Below are 24530 nucleotides of genomic sequence, written 5' to 3' on the forward strand. Positions count from 1 at the left end.
ATGGCTACTTCTTTACTCTTGGACTTTTAGCCCCATCAGGCGGAACTTCCCACCCCAAGTCAATAGACTTTTGAGTGCTCCCCAAATTGGCCAATCCCTTCCCACGGTGATGTCCACCATTGTCCGGACTGGAAAATCCCATCCATCTTGTACTTCTTGGTGAATGGATTTATTTTCTAGCACCCACATTTTCAGAGAATATTACATGCACACCATCCTACAGAAAGTTCTAGTCAGCGAATATTCCCATTCTTTGTTTTTCTTCCCAAAATGTATTATTGTCAAATTGCATCTGCCACCTGTCTGTCCACTCCACTAACCTGCCTATCAATTCCTGAATTTTTTTTGTGGTCTTCCTTACTGCTTATCAGACACTCAAGATGAATTAATTCATGTATGTGACGAAAGGTTGACTCAAAACTCACCCATGGGATACTCCATTTCCTCTTTTTCTCCAATCCAAGTGATAACTATTTACTCGAACTTTTTGATTCCTGTCTGTCAAACAATTTGCAATTCATGCTGCTACATTTCCTCTTATACTGTATGTAACATCCTGCATGGGATGTAGGGGATGGGAATGCTTGTCTTCCTCATGCTCCTTTCAGATTACGGGCTTGGCTCCCCCGCTGGGGGTGGGTATCTCAATTACCCGATGTACATCAGGTCAGCCAGTAAGGCACCAACGAGCGAGGAACCCGGTAGTGATCATAGAATCAACCGTGCAGAAGGAGGCCATTTGGCCCACCGAGTCTGCACCGGTCCCTGGAAAGAGCACCCCACCCAAGCTCACACCTCCACCCTATCCCCATAACCCAGTAACCCCACCCAACCTTTTTGGACATGAAGGGCAATTTAGCATGGCCAATCCACCTAACCTCCACATCTTTGGACTGTGGGAGGAAACCGGAGCACCCGGAGGAAACCCGCACAGACACTGGGAGAATGTGCAGACTCTGGTCAGACTGTGACCCAAGCCGAGAATCAAGCCTGGGACCCTGGAGCTGTGAAGCAACTGTGCTAACCACTATGCTACCGTGCTGCCCACACGGATCTACTGGATAGTGTATATAAAGTTCTTTAAATAAAACTTTGTTTATATTCGACTCGTTGTGGACTTCCCATATCCTTATTAAATTACATATCTGAATTTTTCTGGCAAGTCTTACAAAATCTTTCTGAAAATTCATATACTCTGCTTCTACTGCAATCCGTTTACCCATATCATTGTTCACTCTGAAGAAACATTATTCAATTTGCCACTTATAACTTGCCTTTAAAAAATATTGTTGAAAATACGTTCATTTCCAAATGCTCACAAATGTTATAGATTATGAGTACTGGCTTGACGCCAACAGATCTATAATTGCTAGATTTAGCTTTCTCTTCGTTCAAGAGTAAACATGTAACATTAGTCACTTTCCATTCAAACAAGAGAATTTGCATATGTTAGCAGGATCACTGACTTTGTTATATCTTCTGATGGCCTGTAATGCATGCCAACTAGTACACTAAAGTTCTTCCTATTTCTTAACTCTATCCACATGGATGCTGTCTTAACACATAGCCCGGGATATCCTTACATTCTAATGTTAACTAACACTGTTACACTTCCCCACTCAGGAACCCAGCCTCCCCTACCCTGTTTCCTTCTTTATCTCACTATGTACCATCGGGCATGAGCCCCTCTGGCAAAGCCAGCCTTATTTGCCGATCGCTCAGATCCCTCGAGAATGCAATGGTGAGCTGACTTCTTGAATTGGCGCAGTTTGTCTGGTGCAGGCAAGTCCACAGTGCTGAAAGGAGTCCCCAAATGTTGATCCTGCGACAGTGAAGGAATGGCGATAGAGTTCCAAGTCAGGATGGTGTGTGGTTTGGAGGGGAACCTGCAGGTGGTGGTGTTCCTATGCATCTGCTCCCCTTTCTCCTTCTCGCTGGTAGGGTTTGGAAGCAACTGTCAAAGCAAAGAATGTTGAATTCCCAGCATAGTCAAATCCTGAATTAGATCTCTATGTAGTTATTATATCAAATACCTCCATTGTCATTCTCATCAGATTTTGATTTGACATATTCATACTGGCAGATCTATGTGACTCAGTCCTGACTCCAATTTCTTGGAATATTAATCCTATTCTTAGTTCTGGCTTTCTTATTGTGAGGACCATTTTTCCTAACTTGAATCTGAGGGTTATTGAGAACCAGGATCTGTAAATGAATGCATTGTAAATGGTGCTGGAGGCCGTTTGGATCATTTTGCTAACTTTGCTAACATCCACTAACTTCAGGATTTATATCATTTAAATCCAGACGATTAACAAAGGCTGTACTTTGAGGGGTTTTATTTTTGCTGTAATTGCACAGGGCAGGATTATTTTTAGCGGCATGTTTTAGGAGAAAATGGAAAAGTGAAAACTATCAAAGTAACAATCAATAACAAATACAATCAAAGTTAAACGTCAGAGAGAATATCAACAGTAGCAACTACCTACAATTATTCATCGCCTTTTAACATAGCAAAATTCCCCTTGACCCTGCTTCATCGTTAAGCTGGGGGAGGAAGGACATTAGGGAAATTAAAATTGCTTATTGTCACAAGTAGGCTTCAAATGAAGTTACTGTGAAAAGCCCCTAGTCGCCACATTCCGGTGCCTGTTCGGGGAGGCTGATATGGGAATTGAACCATGCTGCTGGCCTGCCTTGGTCTGCTCTCAAAGCCAGCGATTTAGCCCTGTGCTAAATCAGCCCCTTGAGAGAAAGGATCAAAGAGTTAGGTGGGGAGAGAGGTAGCTTGACAGAGGAAATAAATAATTCTCGAGTGTTGTGGAAAGGGTAGGAAGAAAGTCTTAGGGCTGAGAATAATTACAAAGAAGGGACAAAAAACAGAAGAAATAGAAGCAGAAGTTGGACATAAGCCCCCTCCAGCCTATTCAGCCATTTCATAAAATCAAGGCTGAACTTTTACATCAACTTAGTTTTACCCACATATCCTTTATTCCCTTAATACCCAGCCATGAATATGCTCAAAAACTAAACATCCGTAGGCCTCTGGTGTCGAGAGTTCCAATGATCCACAATCATCCAAGCAAAAAATAGATTTCTTTTCATCTCAGCATTAAATGGCTGACCCCTTATCCTAGGACTTTGGATCTTACTTCTATTTTACCAGCCAGGAGAAACTGTCTTTTCGAATCTCCCCTGTCAAGCCCTTTAATGATTTAATGAGATCACATCTCATTCTTTCAAATTCCAGAGATTATAAGCACATTATATTCAATCTCTGGTCATAGAGCGACATTCTCATCCCAAAAATCTATCTGGAGAACCTTTACTGGTACGCATATCTTTTGTTAGGTAATGAGATCAAAATACCAGGTGTGATTTCACCAAGGCCCGATATAATTGCAAAATAATTGTAAAATATAATTGGGCGCTGGTTTAGCTCACTTGGCTAGACAGCTGATTTGTGATGCAGAGATTGGCCAGCAGGGCGGGTTCAAATCCCTTACTAGCTCAGGTTAGTCATGAAAGCCCACCTTCTCAACCTTGCCCCTTGCCTGAGATGTGGTGATCCTCAGGTTAAATCACCACCAGTCAGTTCTCCCCCTCAAAGGGGAAAGCAGCCTATGGCGGCTCTACCTTTTATGTAACTGCAGCAAGACTTCCGTGCTCTCATTGCAATAAAGATTAATACACCATTTGGTTTCAAATTCCTTGCTGTACCTTTATGCTAACTTTCTGACATTCTGTACAAGGACAGCCAAATTCATCTGAATCTCAACATTTACTCGTCAGCAAAAACATTCTGCTGTGCTATTCTCCCGACCAAAACAGATAATGGGCTGGTTCTCCGACCCCCCCCAGCCGGGCTGCTCCGACGCCGGCTGCCGATTTCTCCGGCGCCGTTTTTTTGACAGACCGTGTCAGTCGGGGGCCGTTGGCAGTGCCCTCCCCGGGCGATTCTCCGGTCCCCGATGGGCCGAGCGGTCGCCCGTTTTCGGCCAGTCCCGCCGGCGTGGATTAGACCAGGTCCGTACCAGCGAGACGTGGCTCTGAGGGCGGCCTGCGGAGTCCTCGGGGGGGGGGGGGGGGGGGGGTGCCGGGGGGGGGGGGGGGGGGGGGGGGGGGGGGATCCCTTTATATTGCACCCAACGTCCCTGTTGTTCTTGACCTACATTGGCTTCTCGTTAAGCAATGCCTTGTCTTTAAAATTCTTATTCTTATTTTCAAATCTCTTGTTTGCTTTTCCCACCCTAGCACTGTAATTTCCTTCAATCCTGCAACCCTCTATGATATTTGTTTGCACCCCTCCAATTCTGGTCTATTGAACATTTTAATTTTAACGGGCCATCATTGACAGTAACGTCTTCAGTTACATAGGCCCTCAGCTCTTAAATTGACAATTGTTTTGGTCATCTGCTCAAATATTGCCTTCTGAGACACAGGGCTGGATTTACATGAAGTTAGGAAGACTGCCGATCTTTAAAATTGGCGGGTAGACGCAGGTTCCATTTTTGCTGGCAGGTGAAAGGGGGTAGGGCATGAACGGCTGTGTCTGGGAGACCTCGCTATGGCGCTGTTTAGCACTGGTCCACACAAACAGGTGGAACGACACTGGGGGGGGCGGGGGGGGGGGGTGGTCTCCCAGGTCATTCATTAGAGGTCCCCGGGCTCTGAGTAAGGTGATACCCTCGCACTCCCGCTGACATCTGGACACCTTAGTACTGCCAGCCTGATACTTTGGCACTGCCACCTGGGCACCTTGGCAATGACACCCTGGCACACTGGCAGCGCCAGCCTGGCAGAAGCATCACCAGGTTGGCAGGTTGCTTGTCCCAGGGATCGGGCCGGGGGATGCCCTGCCCTGAAGAGATGGTGTGAGGGGGAGCTTGAGGACCCACTAAGAGGAGTAAGTTTGGGGGTAAGAACGCGTGGTGGGGAGTCCGGGGGGGGGGGGGGGGGGGGGGGGGGGGGGGGGAAGGCACCCGCCATCCTCGCAATTCTCCCGCCTCCCAAAAACCGGCTCGGCGTGAGTCGCGCCGCCCGCCTCGGAGAATGTCAGGCTCCGGCGCGACTTAATGGGCGCAGGGGCCACCCGAATTCTCCGGCCTGCGATGGGCCGAAGTTCCCCCCGTCTGTAGCCGGTGGCACGGGCGGGCTCCGGGGTTCCTGGGGGGTCGCGGGGGGATCTGGCCCCAGGAGGTGCCCCCACGGTGGCCTGGCCCGCGATCGGCCCACCAATCTGCGGGTGGGCCTGTGCTGTGGGGACACTCTATTTCTCCGCATTGGCCGCTGTGGTCCTCTGCGATGGACGATACGGAGATGAACCCTCCCGCGCATGCGTGGGGATGACGCCATCACGGAGGCCCTTCGGCGCCAGTTGGCGTGGCGCCAAGCCCCTATCCCGCCGGCCAGCGGGGCGCCAAAATCTCCGGGGTGGGCTTAGCCCCTGAAGCTGCGGAGGATTCCGCACCTTTGGGGCGTCCCGACGCTGGAGTGGTTCACGCCACTCCATCCCGCCGGGACCCCCCGCCCCACCGGGTAAGGTACGGGAGAATCCCGCCCACGATCTTTTTAAAAAAAATCTTAGAGTACCCAATTCATTTTTCCAATTAAGGGGCAATTTAGCATGGCCAAGCCACCTACTCTGCACATCTTTTGGGTTGTGGGAGCGAAACACACGCAAACATGGGGAGAATGTGGAAACTCCACACGGACAGTGACACAGAGCACGGATTGAACCTGGGACCTCAGCACCGTGAGGCTGCAGTGCTACCCACTGCACCACCGTGCTGTCCTCTAAGATCTTTTTTAAGTGTCATGACCTGAAGTTTTTTCAAAATCCCCTTCTCTTTAAACATGAAAGAAATGGACTGAAGATGCCAGTGATAATTAAGAAAAGCCCTCTGCCCGACTGCTTTGATTGACAAGCCAATTGGAACAGTTTAGAAGAAAATTCTATCTATTTGTGCAGTTTAAATCGAGGTCTTTCGTTGATATTTCCCCAGGGTTATTATTATGTCATTATGGGTGGCATGGTAGCACAGTGGTTAGCATTGTTGCTTATCAGCGCCGAGGGCCTCAGGTATCGATTCCGGGCTTGGGTCACTGTCTGTGCAGAATCTCTCCGTGTCTGCGTGGGTTTTCTCCGGGTGCTCCGGTTACCTCCCACAAGTTCTGAAAGACGTGCTGTTAGGTAATTTGGACATTCTGAATTCTTCCTCAGTGTACCCGAACAGGAACCGGAAAGTGGTGACTAGGGGATTTTCACAGTAACTTCATTGCTGTTTCAATGTAAGCCTCTTGTGATAATAAAGATTATTATTATTATTAAAATTGCTTAGCTAGAGTTTCATAAACCACAATTATCACAGCAGTGGATTACAGTTTGATTGACAGTTTAAAGAGGCCTTTGAAGAAATACATCTCCTTTTGTGGGGTCTGAATAGAAGTTTGTTTTTATGACAGACAAACCACTTGAGGTGAGTTAAAGGCTTTGAATAGGTTTCATGACTGGGAGGGTTTTTCACTGTCAGAGTGAGAGTTGCATTATATTGTTAGAAGTTAAGTTTTTCTCTTCACATGGCCTCTGAGGTCTGTCCGTGGTAGATTTTGGGTGAGAGCTGACGGAGGTGGCATGGGGAGTGGGGGCAGGGAGTGAATGGTGTGAGCCAGAGGGCATAACAGCTTCTTAACCAACTCTAATGAGGTCCTCCAGAACCAACGCAAGCCTTCTAACAAGCCCGCCATGTCACCCGCCTGCTCCCATGGTTGTCCAGGATCCCAGCCTCTCCAGCTCGCTTGAGAAGTAAATTGGCACCCTTTAAACTGAGCTACCCATTTTGGGAGAGAAAACCCGACCTCAAATATCAAATTTGATTTAATAATGCTCTTCTGGAACATATCTGGATGTCAGCCTGAGGCTCACTGGCAATCTGACTCATCCCCATAAAACCAGCAGGCTACAAATACAATGCACCACCTCGATGTATCTTGCCAGTCAGGGTTATGGCTAGTTCGCTTACCTCTCACAAAAAACTGGGTTGCAGGTCAGTCCCAGGGCATGGGTGAAAGCCCAGACTGGCACGGGCCAATAGTATTGTTGTAGTGTCAGGTGCAGCAGTTCTGCTTTTACACCCACCTCAGCAGGCAGGGCTTTGATTGAACACCTCATTTGAAAGTTGGCACTTCCGTCAACATAGCTCTGGCTCAGCGCTAGATATGTTCCAGATGTGATGCCCATTTTTCACTGGTTTCCACCAGTGGGGTCCCAGTAAATATCTTTCCAATGGATTGGTTTCCAGCAATAACACCTTACATTTATATAATGCTTTCATGTAGTAAAGCATCTTAAGGTACATTATTAACCTTATTAGATCCAAAACCTCTCAAAGGTGAGTGCTACCATTACGCAAGGCTGATACAGGGTTGAATGGCAAAAATAGTTCTGATTTCCACTTAAATATCATGGGAAATTTCATTTCAGTGTTAGCCGAGGTCAGTATATCAATGTTGCTTCAAATAGAAAGGGAATCAATGCAAAGGTACCGTTGCATTTTCTAATTAATAGCGCCCACTTACACACAAACACTTAGCTGATTCTACCATGTTTTGAAGTAGTCCGCTGTATTTTGAAAATATATAATTCTTCAGATCTCTCACATCTTGTTAGCAATCCAAGGCGATGAAGGCAACACAAAAGGATAAGGTTGATCATTTTAGGTATTGTGCGAAGAAACCCAGGATTTCCACTTGTAAAAATAATTAGATTAAATCTGACAACAGTATGGGAAAGGAAAGCACACCTGTAATTACATCTATCATTAAGTGAAGTGTTGTACCAGATGCAAAGTTCTTTGGGACATCCTATGGCTGTGAAAGATGCTATATAAATGCAGTTTTGTTTTTTCTTTCTTGCTTAGTGTCAAACCCAAAATCCGCTTCCATATAAAAGTATCTATTTTACTCTGCAAGTAATGAGACATTTACAAAATCACCAGCTTTAAAGCTGTGTATTCCCACAATTTCATTAAGAGGTGTTAGGTACAAAGATAAATGGGCATTCTCCCATATTGTAGCTGAAGGAGGAATTTCACCCCCGGAGGACTAACACTCAAGTAGAACTAAGCTCTCCTTCCGCAAATGTGATAGTTACATTAAAGGATTTTGTACTTATTCCAAATGCTTCTATTTTGTTTCCAAATTGGGGTCAGCTGTTGCTTTAAATCAGCCAAGAAAATCTCAGTGAAGTTCGAGAGATTTACAAAAATTCAATTGTAAAGATTTATGGTGCAATTCTCCTGCTGGCAGTAACCAGGAATGGCACTGCCAATGTCAGTAACAGAATTTATGCCTGTTTGCAGCAAGAAAATCTGTACTTCTGCCAACCTTTGCATTTCCCCTTTATCTGAATGCAAGTAGAAATCACTGGGAGAACAGGTGGATAAATGATAAACCGAGCGACTGTACAATGCTTTGATTTTTCTATCGGTCCTCGGCCGCCTACACCTTTGTACTGAAGCTCAACAGAAGCTTGAAACACAGCCCCTCATCTATTGATTAGGCACTTTACAGCCTTTTGAGCTCAATGTTGTCTTCAATGATTTCAGATGATAAGCACTGCTTCCATTTTATTGGACAGCAGATATTGATAATGGTTCTGTTGTTGTCATTTATAGCTCCTCTAGACCCAACTTTTGTTGGTTTACTTGTCCCATTATCTTATTCTTTTCCCTTCCACCATCATCCCTTAATCACTCTTAACTTCCACCCTATTCTGATAAAAGGTTATCAATCAGAAACGTTAACTTTCTCTCCCTCTCTCTCCACAGTTCCTGCCAGACCTGCTGAGTATTTGAAGCATTTTCCTTTCTGTATTGCATATTTTCAACATCTGCAGAACTTTGCTTCTCCTGTTGGATAGATTGTGAAACTGTGAAGTTAATGGCAGCTTGTTTCTTCCGTATCATTGCAATAATATCAGTTCCCTGGCCAACCAGTATCTTGACTTCATATTTGATGCGGTCCTCTACATCTTGCCAAGTTAAAAAAAGCCACGTTCTGGTTGGGAGGGGAAACAATCAAAATTGCAAGCTTTCCATACAGATGATTTCCAGCTGACCATTTCAGTTCAATAACTGTCAGATTAATAATGATCCCCACCGCATGTAACACTTGGCAGGTGGCTGTTTCATTATTTACATTTTGCAGAAAATAGCCACCCTTAGATACTGTTACAGTGGAAAATCATGCATAAACCACCAGCTTAAAAAAACTACTGTAGCCCATCCTGCTGAAAAGCACAGCCATTGTCAATATTACAAAACTCTAATGCTTCAGTTAAGTAGGCCAATAAGCACAACTGGTAGAATTTGAGAAGTCAGGAACTGTAGCAGTTGATGTTAGACTCTACTGACACCTTCAGGTCTTACGGCAACATGACTGTTGACTGTGCCGCTGAGTACCTGTACATCACATTTCACACATGATGCCTTGTAAATGTTGTCTGTCTGACAAGATGAATATTGGAGTTTTGCAATTGACTAAACCCTGACAGAAAATTCCATATTCATGTCTGATATTTGCAACGATAGGTTGGATCACTGAAAATCTGTAATTTTTGCACTGGATAGCTCAAGTCTCATGTTTGGAGGAGGTTGGGAATATTTTACATGTCCTTTTGAAATCAGGCTCTGAAGGTTCTATGATCTGAGGAATACACTTGAAGTTTCAAATTTTTGAATTGAATATGATTTAGTGATTTCAATACTTGGTTTCCTTTGCTATAGTTTTCAAACATGCTGAAAGAAATAAACAGTTTGAACGTCTTTCTTACATTTCCAGGGTAATTCCTCATGTTTTCACTGTAACCACTCACGTTAGTGGAGAAATTCTATTCCTTACAAGTCACAGATACCCACAAAATGGGTTGAATGTCGTCTTGGCCTTTGGTGACACGATTGTTTACGGAGAAGGTTAGCTGAACAGTGAAGAATGGCAGCAGTTGTTGGGCATTTTGAATAAATATTTAAGTCTGCTGACAACTACAGGATGTTGTGAACTCGCTAACTCGGAACAAAGAATTGCGTTGATCACACCCTGAAAGACGTAGACTTCATATGGAAATGTGTAGATTACATAAAACATCCTGTACTAGGAACATGCGCACACTGCAGGGGGTTCATTACATTTTAAAATATGGGGAGAGCTGAGATAAGTAACAGGGAAGGCGACATGGAGTGCCATGTGGAAGGTGCACAAAAGAGACATTTTTCTGAAATCTGGGATTCATTTAATGAAATCTGACCCCTGAGTAAGTGGCTATTAGCGAGAGGTGGCGGAGAAATTTCCCCTGTTCTTTGTTTCTAATGAAAGCATTTTACTAGAGTAAAATTCTTGAATTTTGTGCGATTTATTCTTTTATGCATAATTAAAATGGGCATATTCTATTGTTTTCATATTGTCTTTTTTAAAGTTTGGATTATTGGTGGCTTATGCTGATTTTCAATAGCAATATGGTTTGATGCATTTAGATTCACACAAAATGAAGATTTGTAGAAAAACTGGATTTTTATAGTGATGTTTTATATACAGGCACTGGGAGTAAAGAAGATGGAATAATTAAGGTTTTTTTTACCTGGAGGAACACCCCAGTTCAATATGAATACCATTAGGCTATAATGTTTTTCCTACATTGACCAGCATCATACCATGTTCTAAAAGAAAGGAATTTTCCAATTATCCAAATTCTGCTCTTACATTACTGTAGTCACTAATATTGAATGACATTAAGGTAAAGCGGCATTCGTAAACACTTAATTAGGTGCCATTAGTTTCAATAACCTTGATTGGAGCTAAGAATTAAAGGCTACTTCAACTAATACTGCACTGCATTCCTGCTGATGGCTGAACAGTGACCTCTTTTAATTTGAGCTCACTTATGTGGGTCAGTTCACAAGCAAATTTAGCATCATCTATAAAACCACGAGTCACAATTGTAAGTCCAGGTTCATTTTTCCTGAAGTACATTTTACACATCTCAAGCCAGTCCTCTTCTAGGTCAGTGTAACTTAGAAAAAAAAACTCAGCATCATTATTCAGACTGAAACTGCTTTAGAAAATTACTAGATTAATCCTGAAGGTAGTCACTACCGTATCATTTCCATTAAGTATTTAGCAACTATGAAAATGTCTTTACTTCTAATTTATGATATTGTTATTTAAAACACAATCACGCATTTGGAATAGTTCTTGTGCTCCTTGTACATTTTGCAAAAGGGTGCTGAGAGGAAATGCCAATGGCTGATAGGATACTGGTTACCTTTATGAATCAGCATCGGGAGATATATGGGTTGGATTCTCCGGTCCACCAGCCACTTGTTTCTCAGTCGCGCGCCGTTCGCTGGCTGTGGGATTCTAGCTTCCCGGTGCTTGTCAATGCAATTTTGCATTGTAACCTCCCCACATCGCCGGGAAACCCGTTAACAGGGCCGGGGGGGGGGGGGGGGGGGGGGGCGTTGTCAGTGGGAAAAGTGAATTGCAACGACTGAAGAATTCCGACCTTTATTTTAATTGGTAGGCAAATCACCAAGGCCAGTATCTCAAGTTAAGTCCTCGATGCAAAAAGAGGTAGATTAATACAAACTTTTTCATGTAAAAAGTTCTTGAAATATGTCTGCCGTAAGTGGTAATTCATGGTAAATTGATTACAACACTCACATATGTACTGGATAATTGTGGTAAGAAAAATAATAATAAAGAGTATGGGAGAAAGAAGGGATACTGGACTGATTCAACTGCAGGGAAACGGGGAACACGTAAAATCAGCCATGTATAGCAGGCCTCAGTTCAGCATAGAAAAGAGGGCCAAAGATTTCCCCCTGTGCTAAAATTTCTGCAGATAACGCCTTCTGCTTCAGAACATTTGATGAGGCACTGTGTGTCCCTTGGAAAGCATGCTGAGAAATGATGCACCTCCAATCAAGAGGAAGTAGACTGCCTGGCAAAATTATCAATACATTCTGGATTTGATTCTGATATCTGCAAATCTGAATTACGCGACGGAATCTTTTTCTTGAGTTTCTTACTGATCACAGTGAAACTGAAAAAGAACTGACCCAAGATATCGAAATTACAGCTTGAAGATTTATAGGCAATATTAAATTTGTTTGTAAAAGAACATACATAAATGAAGTTCAACCAGCCACTATTTTTGCGATTGGATATTTCAGAATATGCTAAATGGGTATATCTGCATTGTATTGTAATGAACATTGCGTTTGAAAACATTCACATTGATTGGATTACACCCTCTTTAAGAGATGATGACAACATTGATGTGGTAGCTCTGTTCTCCTCAAAATGTCTCTATACAGAAATAAACAGTTTTTTTTATTTCAAAGCCTGGAGTCTTTACCAGCCTATTAAGGTAATTGACAGTACAGAAAGCTATTGGCTTATCACATATATTGGGCTAAATCTAAAGCTATCCCTCTCTGTCGAAGGACTGTAACCCAAATGACTGAAGTGGTCTTCCCTTTCATTGGCCACCTGAGAGCCTGAAATTTGTTGGTGACAGTCTTAACCCTGAGGTTAATACAATAATAGATGGACATATTGATTGGGACTATACTGAGCATTGAACAGATCATTGTTGTACTTTACTTCCCATATCTTTGTAAGAAAAAGAACAAGCTTTCAAAGTGAATGTCCTTCTGAGGCAAACTATGCCTAAGTCTTATTGTTCTGCTTTCACTGGACATTTTCAACTTTATAAAAGAATGTTAGAGCACACACTCCTTCTTTATTGACTACTTCCACTGGGAAAAGATCTTTCAGAATAGTATCATATTGAAAAGCAATAGGCAAGTGCACTCATATTGGCTTTGACAATTTATTGTAGAAAGTTCTTGGTGGAGAGGGGAAACCCAATCTATTACCTGACAAGCAGTCTTTCTGGGTAATACAAAGAAAGCCCTGGAGGGAAATGCTACTCCACGCATTAGACTTTGAGTAGAGAACAGTGAAATATTTTTGAACCGCAGACAGAAACCTTTACTTCAGAAACATTAAAAGGTGGTTCCTTCTAAAGTTAAATCAACTACTATAATACAGAGTGAAGGATTAAAGGTTTGGGAATATTCACAAAACAGAGTTTTCTAGTTGATATAGATCACAATATTTAGCAGAGAAGGCTGATGAAGCCTAGCTCACCACATTTCAAACAGATGAACAGGAGGGTTAGTTGTACAAGGGTAGCATGGAGCAGAAATCTGAGTTACAAAATCTATTTGTGAGGTGAAATAATTTCTGTCTGAGGATACAGAAGTAGTGAGTGTAATGCCCTCCTCCATTTATCCATCTTGAGAACAGGATTAATTTATTTCTCACAAATAACGGAATGTGAAAAAAATGACTGTCAAACGTAAACATGAGGAAGATGGGGACATAGGAGCCACAGGAAAAAGGAAGATATTTGTAATTTTGAAAAGGAATTTGAGCACGAATGGCGTAAATTTAGCAATGTCGGGGCTGGATTCTCCATTTCATGAAGCCGGAAGAAAGAATCACGATTGGGCGGAGAATTGTGCGTAATGGAAAAAAATCTGTTTTGCGCACGGCGCCGATTGTGAGGTTTACGCCCACGCCGGTGGATCCATGCAAAACATGGATTATAATATCATTAGCAACTTGGACACTTCTCACCAATCCAAATCCATTCTCCACTCCTCTTGAGCGGAGATCTCATGGGCGTGCATTAGTTCAAATATTTACAAGCGGGGCCAGGGCGCCATGGCTGCAGAGGGGGAGCAGAAGGCCAAAAATAACTGAAAAAGCCTCACAAATTGTCGGGCCTGCTGGGGGATGGCTGCCTGAGCCGGGGGAATTTGCGGGGAACAACCTGGTGCCAAGTCTATGGACCTGGGGTGTCCCCCTCTGGATTGGGGTGGCCTGGTCCAGATCGCCATTGCTGCAGGCAGTTTTTTAAACGCACCCCTTTGGTGCTACTTACAAGCTCCTGGTTGCTCACACTGCTGACTGCTGCCTGTGTCCTTTAACTGCTCAGGAAGCCTCTGGTTATCTGGGAGTCCAGCCAAGTTATGCCTCTGGACACTCTCATACCCCGGCTGTTTTATCAAGGGGATGGGCATGGCCAAGCCCAATCAGGAGTCCGCAAGGGGTTGGCGCTCCTCACAGCATTCCTCAGAAGCGCTGCCCCACTGCAGAGGAAGCTGTGGATCAGCAAAGCTCACCCCAACCAGAGGATACCTGCATCTGGCCTTTGGAGCCCTCCCTGGTTCCCTGCCCCTCTCACCCCTTAGTATAACCAGCTGTCTCCTCCTGGTGAGGCTGTCAGCGCTGACTGCCTTTGCCACCACCTCCCAGGTGCTGTTCAGGAGGGCAGGCTTGACTCTGCAGCCCATCCTCTCCTCACTGGCTTGGAGCTGTGGGTACACCTCGAACTCCTGAACCCAGGGGGCAGGTCCCCTGTGAGCCACCTTCGTGGCTCCGGTGAGTGTGTGGTAGATGTAGCATTTAAAGACAGTTCCAGCTGTCAGGCTCTTTGGTGTTAACTCCGGCCCCAGTAGTTACAACGCCCGCTGGGCTGGGAATTGCTTGAAATTTGCGCCGGAAGAGTCTGGTCAATTTGCATGTCCTGACTCGCTTACCGAATAGCGCCCTCAACGGAAGTGCCAATCTCGCATGCTATTCAGTCCTGGAGGCAACATTTTCCTGACAAGAATCTATGATATCTGATCATGGAGGCCAGGGTTGCCTGCTATCCTCTTAGGGCAAAAACCATATTAAATTGGCAGTGTGACATGAGGGTTGTGCATGGTTTTGCCTTTTGTTTCATGTGCTGCATGACGTGATCAACCCAAATGGACACAGGGGCGGGATTCTCCAATCCCGTGGCAGAGTGTCCACGCCGTCATAAATGCCGTCGCGTTTTACGATGGTGTGAATGGGCCGCTCCCAGGACTAATTCTGGCCCCTATAGGGGGCCAGCACGGCACTGGAGAGGTTCATGCCGCTCCAGCTGCCGATCCCGGCGCAAACTGTGCGCCGCGGGATCCGCGCACGCACAGTTGCGCCGGCGCCAACGCGCACCTGCGCAGTGGCCTCCTTCAACACACTGGCCCCGACGCAACATGGCGCAGAAGTACAGGGGCCGGCGCATAGAAAAGGAGGCCTCCAGCCACAGAGGCTGACCTGCTGATCAGTGGGCCCCGATCGCAGGCCAGGCCACATCGGAGGCCCACCCGGAGTCGGAACCCCCTCCCACCCCATAGGCCGCCACCCGACCCTTCAACGCCAAGGTCCCGCCGGCTGAGAGCAGGTTAGAATGGCGCCAGCGGCACGTGCCGGCGTCGGGGCGGCATGACCCATTCGCGGGGATTCTCTGGCCCGGCCCAGGGCTGGGAGAATCCCCCCCAGGGTCCCGTAACGCACACGAGTAGCCAAGTGTTTCCCGGTGCTCGGAGCGCCGAGAAACACCACGCTATCGAACAACCATTCAGGTAGATTGGGGGCCTCAGCGGGGAATGCACGGTCAAGGCCTCACTTAATCCCGCTTCCTGCATTGAGCAGCTCCGCTCGACGGATCTCCTCATGCAGGATGAGATCAGGATGCCTTTTATAAATGGCGTCCCGATCTCTCGACCTCCCAACGCACCCCCTGAACCACCCCCCCAGACCCAAGTAAGTAAGTAGGCCCTCAGCCCTCCTGAAGACCCACACTAAATAGCGCTTGCCCGAGGTCTCCAAGGAGTGCATATTAGAGTGAGACTAGCTACTTCACTCTAATATGCAGATTTGCTAAAACATGACCCACCCACAATGGGTGGGATTCATATCACGCTAGATCTCACGAGGAGTGGCGAGGCAGAAATATCTCTGAAAAGGGATCACCCAGCAGCGCCGCACCGGGCTGCCTTTTGGGTACAAAGCGGCCGGTGGATCTCACCCGTAACCTCTGCGTTTGTAAAGAGGGAGTGCATTTAAGATGCCTCTGACCTCATTTATTGAGAGAATAAATAGAGCCACGGCAGGGTGATGGGTGGATGTTTGGCGTGGTGGTGGGTAGTATGGCTAAGTAAGTCCTCATTATGTTTGAGGAAAGACCCCAGTTAGAGCTATCGGTGTTAGGTTTTCTTTTGTATTTCTGTTACTTTGGGCATCGGGAATCCATGCTTATCTCCTACGAAAGACCAGACAGATAATTTAGCCTATAGAGGAATGCATTCCTTTGATTGGTATCTCTGGAGTTGTTGGAGTAGGAGGAAATGTGTAATGGGGCATGTCTGGGTATCCTTGTTTGACTTAAATCCTCAATAGTTGGGTGGATTGGCCATGATAAATTGCCCTTAGTAACCAAAAATGTTAGGAGGGGTTATTGGGTTACGGGGATAGGGTGGATGTGAGGGCTTAAGTGGGTCGGTGCAGACTCGATGGGCTGAATGGCCTCCTTCTGCATTGTATGTTCTATGTTCTATTCTCTTGGCTGCATCGATGGTAGCAGCTTGCTCGGGTGGGTTAGGGTAGGAGTAATTGTGTCTATCTGTGTAAGGCTGTGTTGAGTGGTGGGCTGAAATCCCCTCCCTAATGTGTCCCATTTGGGGGCTCCTTGTCTGCTCCCCACACCCTCATTGTGATAGTGTTCCACTGGGAAGATGGTAGCCTGTGGGAGCAGGGTTGGAGTGAACATTTGTATGCTGTGGAACTGCATTGTTGGAGCCTTCTTCTGTTAGAGGGTAGGCTGAATGAGGAGTTAGACACACTCCTCCAAATGGTCTTCATAGATGATAGAATTTACAGTGCAGAACGAGGCCATTCAGCCCATCGTGTCTGCACCGGCCCCCGGAAAGGGCACCCTACTTAAGCCCCACACCTCCACCCTATGCCCTTTATCCCCGTGACCCACCAAACCTGTTTTCGGACACTAAAGGCAATTTATCATGGCCAATACACCTAACCTGTATGTCTTTGGACTGTGGGAGGAAACCGGAGCACCTGGAGGAAACCCACGCAGGCACGGGGAGAACATGAAGACTCCACACAGTGATCCAAGCCAGGAATCGAACCTGGGACCCTGGAGCTGTGAAACAACTGTGCTAACCACTATGCTACCGTGCTGCCCTTGCATAGTGGCTTACCCGAATGCCCTCCATTTCGTAGTTGGGCCTCCTCTGGGGAGGCAGTTTTGTTTGTCTCTATTGAGGCTACTCTATCCCTTGTATCCTTTTTGTTATGGTGTGCAATGCTGACCTGTGTCTGGAATTCTTTGGCTAATCCTGGTGTTCCTCTCTTATGGGGAATTTCTTCTCCTTACTTGGATGGATAGCATGCTGTTGTAGGTCCTGCTAGGGTATATTGTGTTTCGGGGTTTTCCCTTATCATGAAGGGGGTTGGGGTGAGGATCGTGTTCTTCCTGAGGCACCCAGTTGTTGGGTGTCTTGACAAATTCTTCTCCCTCTTGGTGATAGGATCTCCTTGGTTGAGAACAATGTGAATCTTTTAGTGTCAGTGAGACAGGTACACTGCCTTGTACAGAGGAGCCTCGTTACAGAGGAGTCAGGTTGGTTGTGTAGTGAGTCTGGGATCTTCGGCTTACTGACTCCTTGGTGTGAGTGAGTGGCTGCAGGGCCGGGTTAGGTCTTGTGCTATGGTTGGTATCCTGTTGCCCTCTTGTGCTTGTAATGTTCATTCTTGCCAGGCTATCCTGAGAGGTCGAGTTAGGATTTGATTGAGCAGTTCTCTCCTTTGTCTTTTTGGTCTTACAGTGTGGGACGTCCGCTAGGGAATCATAGGCTCATGGCTGTATCTTGGTTCCTATTATCCTGTGACCCTCTGCTCCTGGTTGCTTCCTTTGTTAGCCTGTCATGGTTAGTGTGTTGGAAGGTGCTGACCACATTGATGATAATCCAAACCAATTGTATAAATATTTGGCACTCTTGTTCACCGGGGAATTGTGTGCTGTGAGAGAAAACAATAGATATGAAGAGGCAACACTTGAGACATTGGTACTCTTGGGCAATCTTAACTTGTCAGATGCCAGCTCCTAAGCCCCATGTTGATCTTGGCACAATTTTATGCTGGGCATTGTGGATGGGATTCTCCTGTCTGCCCGCCCCATTTTCCTGGGTGACGCACCCTCACTGGCAGCAGGATTCTCTGCTCCCGTCACCTGTCAATGGGATTTCCCATTGTGGCCACCCCACGCCACAGGGAAACCGATGGGAGTGGGTGCTCTGCTGGTGGAATGGAGAATCCCGCCGATGGAATATCGTATTTTAGGTGGATGGGGAAGATGTCCTACCGCATCAAACAGACCAAATCTTCTTGTGCAATAGCATCTCCACATTGCACCACTCCATCACTTACCAAACAACAAGTTTTATTGGTCCACTTTGGTTTTCCCCTATTTCAACTTTTTCTTTTCTCATTACAGTCATTTCAGAGTCTCCCACAGCATTGAAATGTGTTTGGCGCCTATCGAAAACCTCCAAACCTTCAGCTCATACCCGATTTTGAAGGACTGCTAGCCCCATGCACAGGGGCCAAAGCTGCATAGTTAGCTGCGAATAATTATACACATGAGCTATCTCTACAACATTACAGCAGCCAGTGTTTTGCGCAGGTGGCTGGGTTTGCAGCACCAGCTAAGGAATACAGACTTCAGAAACCAGGTCTGTCTGGTCACACATCCAATGAATGTTTCCACTGGAAACTATTCATCTTTAGCACCCCATCAGCACAAAAGGAGTCACAGTGTGAAAGTAGGTGGACAGATGTTTGTACATTTATTCATAGATTTCATAGATTTTACAGTGCAGAAGGAGGCCATTCGGCCCATTGAGTCTGCACCGGCTCTTGGAAAGAGCACCCTACCCAAGCCCATATCTCCACCCTATCCCCATAACCCAGTAGCCCCACCTAACACTAAGGGCAATTTGGACCCTGAGGGCAATTTAGCCTGGCCAATCCACCTAACCCACACATCTTTGGACTGTGGGAGGAAACCGGAGCACCCGGAGGAAACCCAAGCACACATGGGGAGAACGTGCAGACTCATCACAGACAGTGACCCAAGCCGGGATTCGAACCTGGGACCCTGGAGCAGTGAAGCATTTGTGCTAACCACTATGCTACCGTGTTTGCTACTGTCTGTGATGAGTCTGCACGTTCTCCCCATGTGTGCTTGGGTTTCCTCCGGGTGCTCCAGTTTCCTCCCACAGCCCACTGTGTTAACTACTATTAGACTCACATTGTTGAATAACATGGATTTTTATTGCCTTGATGCTTCAGATGGCGCTTTGTGCTGTGGAGGTGGCCATGGATGCGAGTAACAGGTTCCTTTTCCATATAATTGGGCGTGTGTTGTGATTGTTACCCACATGAAGCAGTCAAGGCTAACAGGTGTTGCCTCTATGTCGATGACTCTCAATATAGGCTTCAGTATATTTATATTTGCTTGAACTTCCAATTAATTAATGAATGCAATAGAAGTAACAAAGTAAAGGCTTATGATTTAAATCGAAATAGAAATGGCTCGATAACTAAAGCATGTTTATGGCTGTAGGTGGAAATGATTGTTGACAACATAGTGAAAATAAAAATGGAGACCAGATGTTTTCTGGTTGAGGGTGAATAGGTGATGACAAGATTGCACGGCTACCACACACTTCAGTACTCAGGAAGCAGTTATTTCCCAGTTTGAGCCTCTGACCCAGAATTTAAGACAAGCTCCTCTGGGAGCAATTCCCCTCTTGACCTCCCAAGTAACAGGGCGTTGTTTGAGAACTGCATATTCCATTGTAGAATGTAATTACTATTATAAAATTATTCCGATATATCCAGCAACATTTTGGTTCTGTCAACAAGAACCATTACTGCAGCCTCTAAATAGACAGTATTGTGGTCACAAGTGGCGCCTGCTCTCTCTATATAGGGCAATAAAACTGTGTTATAGGTACTAACATGCGACCTGAATCTCATTTACAACAAATGAGCTTCACCATATGTTTTTACTTTGTTTCATGATGCACCCATCTTCTGCGATTTTTCCATGAAAATGATGTTTGAATCCGGCGAATAATCCTTCAACAACTAACAATAAGAATCAATTGGGTGTAATAGTATTTCAGATGTTCTCCATCACATATATAAGTTTGAAAATAGCACTCCATAATAAACCAAAAACCTGTTCTGACTCGAACGTCAGGGGTTATTTTAACTAATCTGTCTAAGGCTCTTTTACTGCCCAACCCACTGGTGTGATGGGTTGAATGTCCCCATAATTATGCCAGTAATGTTATACTTGCCATACAAATTTGATGCTGTATTTTATAATGGGGGCACCTCTGTGGTCTGGCTTCAACTGGGGCTGTGGAAATATGCATTCACCTTTGAGAAACCTGTAGCTTGTCAGTCAGTAGCCAATTCAATTTCTCCAAGTGATGCGGTGTTCCCAGCAACCACCAATATAGGTTTGTGATAATTCTGCTTTTAGCTCATGGTGTCTCTGAATGGACACTTTTGTAACATACTTAAAGTACAAAATCAAACAAATAAGATTCATGAACGTTGGCCCAAGCATATTATGCACTTCCTGCACATGACTTGAAACCCATTAAAACTCAGAGAATCTGCGCAAACTAGCAGCAGAGAAATGGAAAATCTCACCTGTAATTCTAGCAGACAACAAATCGACCAATAATCCAATGGTTAAGTCTGTAGCAGTGACTCTCAGAAATATTTGGCTCAAATGATTATGCAAAATTGTATTTACTTCAGTCAGCGGACTGGCTATTTGATGATTCCATTGTTATCCCAGCTTGTGCTGGGTTTACTGACATTTGGCAGTTGTGTAGTGGAATTCTCATGTTGCGACTGCAGGTTAAATATCCTTTTTCTGTAAATCCACAAATTGAACACATCCGAAAATCTCACTTTTTCTTTAACCTTATCACCCTTTAGGAGCGAGCAAGTCTCTGACCCAAGCCAATATGACCCAGCCAGCATGACCAGAGCGGCCTGCACCCTGTAATTATTATTCAGTGGTACATCTTACTTTGCTAGTCTTTACTTTGGATTGTACCTGAGCTAGGCTTCGGTCATCATAGTGCAAGTAGGCCTCAGCTCTATTCGCAAACCAAAATGATCTGAAGTCCGAGACTTCAGGTTTTGGATAAATGACGCTGCAGGCTGAGGATTCCTTAAGTTTATAAATTCTAATATAACAAGACATTGCCCTACTTTACAGCTTGTTTGCTCAGCGACAAATTAAAATGTATTGCCCTTTGCTGTTAAAACTTCTCAATTTACATCACAGAATGATTTCACTGCAAAAGAGAAAACAAAAGAACTTGCTTGCATTCCATACTTTTGCTCGGTTGGTCCACTATTGCAGAGTTTTCTGCAAGAAATTATCGGCGTAGTTTGAAAAACAGAATCGGAATTTTTTTTAAAAAAGAGTAAAATTAGTTTTGTTTAAACCAAGATCTTGTGGGTATTGAACCATGAACATTATTAATGTGGAGTTGCATTTTACTAAGATCTCTTGAAGGGTATTCATGAAGTATACGGTAACTGGCAGTGCATATTAGTTTGCTGTCACAAACTTCATAGAACATGCCAACAATTCCACGATTCACAATCCACCCAGAAAAAATGCAATTCAATTTTGTGGTGTTTATTAAGTCAATAAATCCTAAAATAAACATTGACAATGAAGGCCATGAGCCTATTCAGGACATACGATGACAGTTCCCATCACATTCATTTCCACTGGTACCTCAGTGTATTTAGCTGTTTCGTGAATGAATTTAAGGTTTTTGCACACATTACCCTACCCAGGAGACTATTTCTATAGTAGATAAATAGGCATTTTATTTTTAGAAACAAATTAGCTCTGATATACTTAAGAATAAATCATATCATGTGAATTGAATTCTATTATTTTGCCGTTATCACTGGAGGATTTTTTTCTCTATTTACTTCCCTTCGCTTTCCCACACACTGACGTTCTAACTTCTGCCAACATTCTCCAGAGGAAATGGATTGACCTATGATGCATGACTGTTATTATGTATCATTGGTTACATATTTTCCAGGTACTGTGAATGTTTTAACAAATTAAACGAGTCTACGCTTCTTCAGGAAGTTAATTTGCGGTGATTGCTTACATTTCTCCATTTGTCTCATTAAATCTGACAGAATTAGTTCTCAAATCCTCAGAGGCTTTTTCCTGAAAGAATCTTTTTTCTCAAAGATATAACAGAACATCAACAGCTTAAAGGCAAACAATTTTTTGTCCTTTGGAGCTTCGTATGAAAATCCTCGCTTAAGAATAGAAAAATAAGGATGTTGAAGATTTTCGGGGTCATATGCAAGCATTCAAATCAATCTAATTTGAACACCTATCAATAACTAAGAAAAAAACAATCGATTGGATATTTCGCATTTTACTCTTGTGGCAATGGAACAGTTTCTCCTTTCCAAAATCATTCATGATTTTGAACACCTCCAGCAAATCTCAAAGGCCAATGACCGACACTGGGCAGCAAGAGTGAGTAGACACCAATACCTCCCCCAATCCGAGACCTTTCACCCCCACCCGAGCATCCAACACCCAACCCTCCATGCGGCCCCCAACCCACCCTCCACCCCCCCGACCCTTCAACCCTCCCAATCCTTCTTGCCCAAACCCTTCCGTCACACATCCCGTCCCACCACTGTGAACCACACGTGTGGCTAACGACACTATCTCCATGTCTCCTGAGGAAAAGCTCTTCCAATATTGGCGGGAGTGGGCCCACGCTGGCGATGGTATGTAGACTTATGAATCTTCACCTCCTTCGAGGAGCATGCCCCGGAGGTGACTAGGGTGGCCAAGGACAGAGCAGTCACCAACACGGAGGCTGGCGGACGGCGCAGAGGTAAGGAACACGGGGCCCCAGCCAAACGGGATTTGTTATTGCCTTAGTGACTGACCCATCCCTCCCATATGTCCATTCTCCCGCAGGTCCTCCAGTCGACCCATCCAGATGGCACCCTCTACAGCCGCCCAGGAGAATACCTTGGAGAGCTCCGAGGAAGACATGGTCGAGGCGTCACAGCTGTCATCCCCACCCTTCACCAGCGTAGATACATGCACCTCAGTGGGAAATGTTAGTGGTCAGGCTTCTGAGGCACAATCTGGTGAGCACCACACTGCGGCTGATGCATCTCAGGTGGAGGCAGGAAGCCCCAGGGAAGACAGCAGTTGGAGTTACCAGTATCCAGCTGGGTCCCAGACTGATGCTAAGACTGTCAAAGAAGTCATCCCGGAGCTGATGGAAACACTAAGGAGTAGCAGGGACATTCAGAGGGAGATGTCCATAGCCGCTTGGAGGAGTCCCAGAGGCTACAAGCTCAGGAGATGTCGTCGGCAATACGTGTACAGAGGCCAATACTGCTAGGGTGGTGACCACAGTGGAGAGCCTGGTGCATGACGTCGGCACCATTACAAAGGTGTCCAAGGTGTGACGCAGTCAGTGACGGCCATGGCTGAGGGTCTCGCCAGAATGTCCAATTCTCTGGGGGATGTCACCCAGTGCTAGGCTGACCTTGATGAGGTTTTGTGGGACATGTCCCATTCTTAGATGGGAATGGCCAAGGCGCTGCGGAGCTTGTCCCAGTTGCAGGTGGGCATTGCTGAGGCGCTGCAGAGCATGGCCCAGTCACTGAGGAGCATCGCCGAGGATGTCAACACAATGGTGCAGGCATCGGGAAACCGCAGAGCTGGCAGGGCCAGATGGTGCAGGGGCAGCCAGGGCTCCAACCAGCTGACCCTTGTCCCAAAGTGAACCCAGGGCCCAATGGGCACTGAGAGGAGGCGGCTAACCCGGACCCATCCCATGGAATGACAACAGTGACCACCAGCTCCCCAAGTTCCACTCCTCAAGATCAGGCCACATCTCAAATTCAGTACACGGGACAGGGCAGCACGGCTGAGCATGTGCCTCCAAGTGTGCCGGGGCCCTCCGGCCCCAGAGGATGCCAGGCAGTTACATCAAAGGCCATAGGACGAGGTAAGCAGCTGGCTGCCTCCACCTCTGATGTGCAGTCTGGGGACACACCGAGACGTATTGGTGGAGCTAGGAGGGCCAAGCATGTTGAGGATCACTGAGGGCACCGGGGGAGGTGGGAGGGGGTGGCACCATCGGGAGCGTGGGGAATTGTTACACACAATAAACACCCTTGTGCACAACTAGTATGACACCTCTGTCACTGTTTTCCGCAATGCGGGCTGACCTCCAAACCCTCGGCCCTTCTCTCCAGGCATCTCCCCCTCCCCATGGCACTCCACCACCTTCCGGCTGTGGACATGTCCCTGAAGCTGTGTCCCAAATCCTGGGTGTTCAAATGTTTGCTGCTGGGTGTGTGGTGCTGCCTCCTGCAGTGTTCAGGTACAGTGTTCAGTGTCAGGCATCAAGGTGTAGTTGGGATGCTAGGCAATGACTCCCACATGCTACATGGCCCGCCCACCC

Source organism: Scyliorhinus canicula, chromosome 9, assembly GCF_902713615.1.
Source record: "Scyliorhinus canicula chromosome 9, sScyCan1.1, whole genome shotgun sequence".
In the NCBI taxonomy this organism is placed as follows: Eukaryota; Metazoa; Chordata; class Chondrichthyes; order Carcharhiniformes; family Scyliorhinidae; genus Scyliorhinus; species Scyliorhinus canicula.